Consider the following 7,569-nt stretch of genomic DNA (forward strand, 5'->3'; position numbering starts at 1 on the left):
CCCTGGGGCTTTCTAGTCTCCAGACTAGTTTCAGGTTTAGTAAGAGACCCTGTCCCGGGAAGGATTAAGGCAGTGACTGATAAAACAGGACACCCAACATCTTCCTCTGGCTTCTGAAAATATATGCGTACACTACCCCTCTCTCTCTCACTCTCTCACTCTCTCTCTCTCTCTCTCTCTCTCTCACACACACACACACACACACAGAGACACACAGACACAAGAGTGAGAGAGAAAGAGAGAGAGAGAGAGTACTTCAAACAATAATAGTCTCTAGGCAGTCTAGATCTGATAGGGTGGCTTTGAATTCCTTTAGAGCATCTTCTATCTTGAATACAAGATGGCCATCCCAGCTTCTACCTTACCCTTGCACTAGCATTCCAGTCAGAAGAAGGGAAAGGGGGAAAAGAAAAGAATTCACGCATCTTCTAAGCCCTAAAGTGGAAGTTACTCCCTCGCTTCCACATATGGCTAAATGACCAAATTTAGCCATAAGGTCATGTTTGGCTTCAAGGGGCAGGGAGTTGAGGATCTCAGTCATTATTATGGGCAGCCATTCCAGTAAAAATTCAACTCTACCTCGAAAAGACAAGAAAACTAGACAGTAGGTCCATCTGGCAGTCTATTACGGAATGTTTTCGTTCCATCATCCAGGCACGAAAACGAACTCTAAGGAAACAGGCAATGCTTTCCAAGGTCATTTGGCAAGCAAACAGCCAGCATAGACCTTAATTGGGTCTGGCTGATCCCCAGAGGGACTTTTCATCACATCCAGCCAACATATTTTGGCCACCCAGGGGCCAGCAATCAAACGAGCTGAAAGATGTTTGCACAAGGAAGGGCAGCTCTGCACCAAGGAGGAAGCGAACGACACCTGCCACGGTACACAATGCCCCAGATCGCTGCGCATCATGCAGTTAGGGAAGACTTTCCAGAGGAGAAGGTCCTGTGTGGAACACGGAGACTGGAGCCTCATAGGAGAAAGCAGTGGTGTGATTTGAACCTGCTCTGAGTCTGTGCAGGGGACAAGAGGCTATGTTGGGGGAGTTGGGGGTGGCTTTTTCAGCTCCACTGTATCACTTGCCATTGGGGATGGTCCACAGAGCGGATGTCTCACGCAGTCAGTGTAAACACAACAGCGTAAACTGCTGCTGTTACTATCAAAGCCCTATGAGAGAGACACTCGGGTTATCAGTGGAGGGGGTTGGAAGAGGCAACAAGGGTGGGGCTGGGACTCCAGTCCTTGCCCAAGTGGTTCCAAGACAGTGGAAATGGTCAGAGGGCACACACGGAATAGGAGATTTCTGAACTAGAATTGGAGTTCAATGATCTCAAATGTGTGAGAACCTGAATTCCATGCTGACAGCATACAAAGAAAGGAAAAGGAAAGAAAATGAAGAGGAATGAGAAGAGATATGGGAATGAATAGAAGAGAAGAAGATGACTGGGAATGAACCTCAGAGTGCTTGCCCAGCCTGCCTGAAGCCATGGTTTGATCCCCAGGTCCTCATACCATCAGCTTCGTGGTGCATATAATCTCAGCACTCAGGAAGTGGAGGCAGCGGGTCAGAAATGTAAGGGCATCCTTAGCTACATAGGGAGTGCAAGACAGCCTGTGATATATGAGACCCTGTCAAACACACACACACACACACACACACACACACACACACACACACACCAAACAAACAAACAAACAAACAAACAAACAAACCAGCGGGGTGGTGGTGGTGCCTGCCTTCAATCCCAGCACTTGGAAGGCAGAGATAGGAAGGTCTCTGAGTTCAAGGTCAGCCAGGTCTACAAAGAGAGTTCCAGAACAGTGAGTTGCACAGAGAAATCCTGTCAAAAGAAAAGAAAAAGAAAAAGAAACCAACAACAAATGTGCCAAGGAAAGGTGAATTCCTTTTAGAGTCGAACAAGTTTTCTCAGAGAGCCATACCAGTTTGAGAGAGAGTAGGCAAGAACTCCAAGTCGAGAGAATCCTGGCATGTGAACAATGCTTACACGGTACCATTGGCTGTGGTTTCTCAAATTTGGAGCCAAATAAGCCTTCCAGGAGTTTTGAGGGTGTCAATTTGGCAAAGAATCCACAGACCTGACCGTCAAGGCCTCACTTGACCCTTCTCTCCAGTTAGCATCTACCCTGCATGTCTCCAGTAGCTGGAAGACAGCTGGGGAAACTGGGATTCTGTGAGAAAGGTATGCCACCCACACACAGCTGCAGTGGATACTGGGTAAGGGTTGCTTCTCATGGGCAAAGCTGCCCTGTATGGGAAGCTGAGGTCCAGAGAAGAGACAGCAGTCAGTGATCAGGCGTGTTGCCTGGACTTAGAGGTTGTTAATATCCAGCGGCCTCTGTGTATTGGTCATCCTCTCCTATTCTAGGATGCTTTAATTACATTTATCCTGTTTCTCTTCTGCTGTCATTAATGGGCAATATGAAGGACAGGTTATGCTGTGGGATATAAGAACAGGGTCACCTGGTAATGGGATGGATACTCACGCCTCAGAGAACTGGTGTCCAGTTGGAACCAACTCACTGCTCTCAGACGATATGAATATTTTCTTCCTGTGGGGTAGGCAAACCCATGGATGCTTCTCTCTTTTTTCCTCTGTCAGTAAGATCCCACAATTACATTTCCCAGCTTCCTTCTCAGATTTTGTGGCCATGTGACTAAATCTGGCCAATGAGATTTCAGCAACTTTATCACCTGCAAGTTTATAAGAGTGCCCTTGGAAAGTGGAAACACCCCACAGGCTCCTGACGGCGTTTATTCTATGACAGTTGGCACCGGCTTCACCATTAGATCACCATGGTGGAAGGTGTAGGTTGAAAATGGCAGAACCTCCTCCACCCTCATCTAGATCTACTTACCTGTCTCCATCTACTTTGTGTCGCCCTTACTGGACATTCCAGACTGGGTAATTTACAATGAAATTTATTTATCACGGATCTGGAGGTAGAAGAAATCCAAGATCAAGAACCTTCAGCCATCATGGGCTTCCTGGCAGGAGGCAGAAAGGCCAGGGAACAATGCCTTAGTATAAGAGCAAGCTGAACTCGCTCAAATGGAAAACCGCTCTCAAGACAACAAGCCTACACTCACAAATGCAGCACTGATCCACTCCCAAAGGGAGACTCTGCCCTCATCACCCGTCAAAGATCCCATCTCAGCATGTCATATAGGGGAGGCCTTTCCAGCACGTGGACTCCAAGGGACACAGATCATAGCATAACCCCAAACCCTGTCTTTATCGGGATTTCTTAGTTCTGGACAGTTATGTTAGAAACAAATAGCCTTGTTGGCGCCACCGGGAAGTCGAACCTTTGCTCCAACTGCCAAGCCTTTCTCTGGCTAGCACGTGTACACTGTTGAAGTGGGCTGGGCTTAGCAGCTCCCATGTGCTGACATAATACCTATGCAATGCTCAGCATCTCCCAGACACTGCAAAATGCCTCATAGGCAGCTGAACATGTGGCCCCTTGCAGCTCCGAGAGGTTGAATCGTTTTATTACTTCTGTTTGGTAAATAAGGAAACAGAGGCAAAAACAGGCTAAGTAACTTGATAAAAATATCAAGTGATGGAGACAAGACTAACATTTGCCGTTTCTGGATTCCAGTAACCATAAGTGACATGCGAGAAGACTTGTGCCAAGCTCAGGCCTGGCAGGTACTGGACGCTCAGCACCACGCCATCCGCTCCCCACATCCCCAGACTTCCAGTTCCAAGAAGGCAGGGAGAGCTCGGATTCTCATCTCCCACAGTCACCAAAGTTGAGCTGACCTCTAGTGAGGACAGAGCTGTATGACTCTGAAACTCCTGTGGGTTTCCATTTAACAGGGTTCTACCCTTTCCTGCCCTGCCTCGACCCTGCCCGGGCCCTGCCCCCTTCTCTGCACCTGCTTCATGACCACTGCTTCCACACCTGTTCTCACTGCCAGCCCCACCCCACCCATCCCCTTGGGCAAAGTGAATCAGCAGAAGGCACTGCCCTCGGCTATAGACTTCCTTGGTGATTGGTTTTCATCTCTGGCCGTGGAGTTATGTTTCCTGTAACCCTACTTCTTGGCTCTCTTGCACACTGGATATATAATAAGGGCTGTGTACCTTGACCCTTGGGTGAATTTGGCCGCTGTCACTGCGGAGCAGATTTGTCTGGCACATGAGGTCTGAGATCCTGTTTAAAGTGTTCCTTTTTTTATGCCAAAGGGATGAAAGCACTTTGAAGAGGTTGAGGGGAGTGCCCTAGGTGAAATCTACCACTGATAAGTTGTAAATGGGGTAACCTGGGCCTAAGTGGTCCAGACACTGAGAAAGTGGGCTCTGTTATGTCACCAGACACAGAGCCCAAAAGTTCTGTCCACCCTGTCTATGGCTGGAGAACAGCACGGGTACTAGAGTCCCACAGACCTGGACAGAACCAGTGTCTCATTAGTACAATCCAGGGGACCTCACGGGCTTCCTCTAGATCTTTTTCTGGAGGGATACTGTGGATAGTTGTTAGTATCCTGACTGTCTTTGCCTCTCTTTGGGCAAACTTTCAGGTCTCCCTTCAGTGCTTCAAAGAATGCTCTCTGTCTCTGTGTCTCTGTCTCTCTCTTTCTCTGAGTGTGTACATGCACGTGGACGCAGAGGTTGGTATCAGCCTCTTTCTTAATAGTTCTCCATCTCCTTTTAAAATTTTATCTCCTGAATTTCTAACGTTTTAAACATTCATTTCAGTTTGTTTTAATCATATGTATCTGTGTGACTGACTGCGTGGGTGTGTGAAAGTAAGTGGATGCTTGTGGAAGTCAGAAGAGGTCATCAGATCCCCAAAAATTAGAGTTACCGGACTGGTGTGAGCTATCCAACATGGGAGCTGAAACAGAACTCCAGGCCCCTGGAAAATCACCTAGTGCTTGTCAACCACGGAGCCATCTCTCTAGCCCTTCACCTTACTTTTGGGGACCCTGTGAGTGTCAGGGATTTGCCTTTCCCCCAACCCTTCCTACCCTAGTGCTGGTATCATGGGCACACACACCTGCTGTTACTTGGGTGTGGGGATCTGAACTCAGGCCCCCGTGCTTGCATGACAAGCACATTACTGAAGGAACCATCACCTGCCCCTGAGAGTGTACCAAAGTCCTCAAGTACTTACATAAGGCTGAGATCTGACATAGGATAGCGTTTGGTCCTCAGTCATCATCTGAGTGTTCAGGAATCCACAGCTGCACCCATCACCCACGCGGTCCTCAGTTTGGTAAGCCACACAGGTTGATGCTCATTTCTGTTGGTCTCTTTTCCTCTCTCCGTATCTGGCCTCCTCTTGAGCACATTTGATATTTTCCTTGCCCCTTTGCTATGTATGCTAAGTCGCAGGGAATTTCTCGAGATTTGCAAACTTGATATCTTTCTTGCATTGCTGTTGGTATCTTTCTTGCATTGCTGTTGGTACTAGAATCATTCTGCTGTTCACCTAGCAGGTTGAGCCTGGAACATTCTGGAAGGCTCCTAAAGATCTGTGTCCCCAGACCACCTCTGCTCTCAGATCCCACATAAGCCTGGTGGGGAGCTCTCCTTTCAGGGACACCCCCCCCAGTTTTCCCATTGGCTCTCATCTTCTAGTCTCTTGCCGTGTGTGTGCCTGTGTGTGTGTGCGTGTGTGTGCACGTGTGTGTGCATATGTACACATGTGCGGGCCAGAGGACAACCTTGGGTGCTCTACCTGAGGACCCATATAGCCTGACTTTCAAGGCAGGGTATTTCCTTGAGCAGAGGCTCACGGACACAGCTAGGCTGTGTCACCAGAGAGCCCCAGGGATCCTCCTGCCTCTACCTCCCCAGGGCTGGGGTTATGAGAGAGCATTAACTGCATCCAGACAGAAAACAGATGATGGTGAGAATGATGGACCCTGAAGCAAAGTCGCTGTGCATAAAAGAAACAGGGGAAGGGGGGAGCCTCTTCTGTGCTGAACAGCAGAGCTGAGCCTGGTTATTGGAGGATGTTACTGGCGAATCCAGGCTGGACAGTGAAACTGAACTTGACAATCATTTTAACTAGGTATTCCCTGACCCCACAACACACACCCTGAGACTCTGGGCCAGATAAGGATTTCCCAGGGACCAACAGCTGGGCTGTGGGATGTTTCCTTGTGGAATAAATAGCAGGCAAAGCAGGTCTCTTCCTCTGTGGCGGTTGCAGGATGTGGGACAAGGACCCCAGAACTCTATTGCCACCTGTGTATTTGGGGAAATGGCTAAGATAAAAGGAAAACATACCAGAGTTCCTGGTTTAAATTAAATAAAAGCCGGCCCTCCTCCCAGTGCCCCAGGGATCCAACCAATTTCCAAATTAGTTAAAGCAAATTCAATTGAGTTCACCATGGCATGTGGCTGAAATTATTCTAATGTAGCCTGACTTCTGAGAATTAATTCGGGGTCTCTCCACCTTCCCTGCGAGTGCCCCCAAGGCTCAGCCCTCGGTTCTGCAAAAAAGAAATAAAATCAGGTTATAAAAATAAACGTCACCTCTAGGCCAGGTTCAAGTTCTCACCTCCAGAGCTGCTGCGTGGCTGTCATGAGCAGTCCTCGCTCACCCCGAACAACCGCGAACTCTGGGGTAAGGCTGAAGTTATGGCTCGGTGGTTTCTCTCCTGTGCATCAGGCTCTAGGTTCAGCTCCTAGCACCAGAAGCAAGCAAACAAACAAACAGAAAAAACCCAAACCAAAACAACCCCCCCCACACACAATTTTGGGTAGAGTGTAGCTTCCTTGTTTTAGGGTCTCAACAGAGTCCTTGCTCTGCTGGAGGCAAACAAGCCTGTGCCGGTCACGTGACCCGCAGCCAATCACAGCGGACATTCACTGAGCTTTGATTCCCCACATTCTTAAAATGGAAGTAGTAATATCCGCCCCCCCCCAAAGCGTTGACATTTCAAAAGTAACACATGCACATCACTAGAAAATTCTGAAGAACGAAGACAGGCTTAAAACCGAAAAGGCCCTGTCTAGGTGTAGTAGCAAAGGCCTGAAATTTCAACCCTTGGGAGATGCAGGCAGGAGGATCATAAGTTCAAAGTTATCCTGAGCTATGTAACGAGTAGGGGCCTATCTTAAAACAAAACATAGCAAAGTTTTTGAAAAGAGAACTCAGGCTGGGTATGGTGGCACACACTTGAATTCAGCACTTGAAAGGCAAAGGTGGACCTCTGAGGTTGAAGACAGAGTGGTCTGCAGAGAAACCCTGTCTCAAGGGAGAAGAAAAGGAGGAGGAGGAAGAGGAAAAGGAGGAGGAAGAAGAAGAGAAGGAGGAGAAGAAGGAGGAGGAAGAAGAGAGGAGGAGAAAAAGGAAGAGGAGGAGGAAGAGGAGAAGGAGGAGGAGGAAATAGAAGAGGAAGAGGAGGAGGAGGAGGAAGAAGAGAGGAGGAGAAAAAGGAAGAGGAGGAGGAAGAGGAGGAGGAGGAGGAAGAAGAGAGGAGGAGAAAAAGGAAGAGGAGGAGGAAGAGGAGGAGGAGGAGGAGGAAATAGAAGAGGAAGAGGAGGAGGAGGAGGAGGAAGAAGAGAGGAGGAGAAAAAGGAAGA

This window comes from Myodes glareolus, chromosome 1 (genome assembly GCF_982192425.1).
Source record: "Myodes glareolus chromosome 1, mMyoGla1.1, whole genome shotgun sequence".
Taxonomy (NCBI): Eukaryota; Metazoa; Chordata; class Mammalia; order Rodentia; family Cricetidae; genus Myodes; species Myodes glareolus.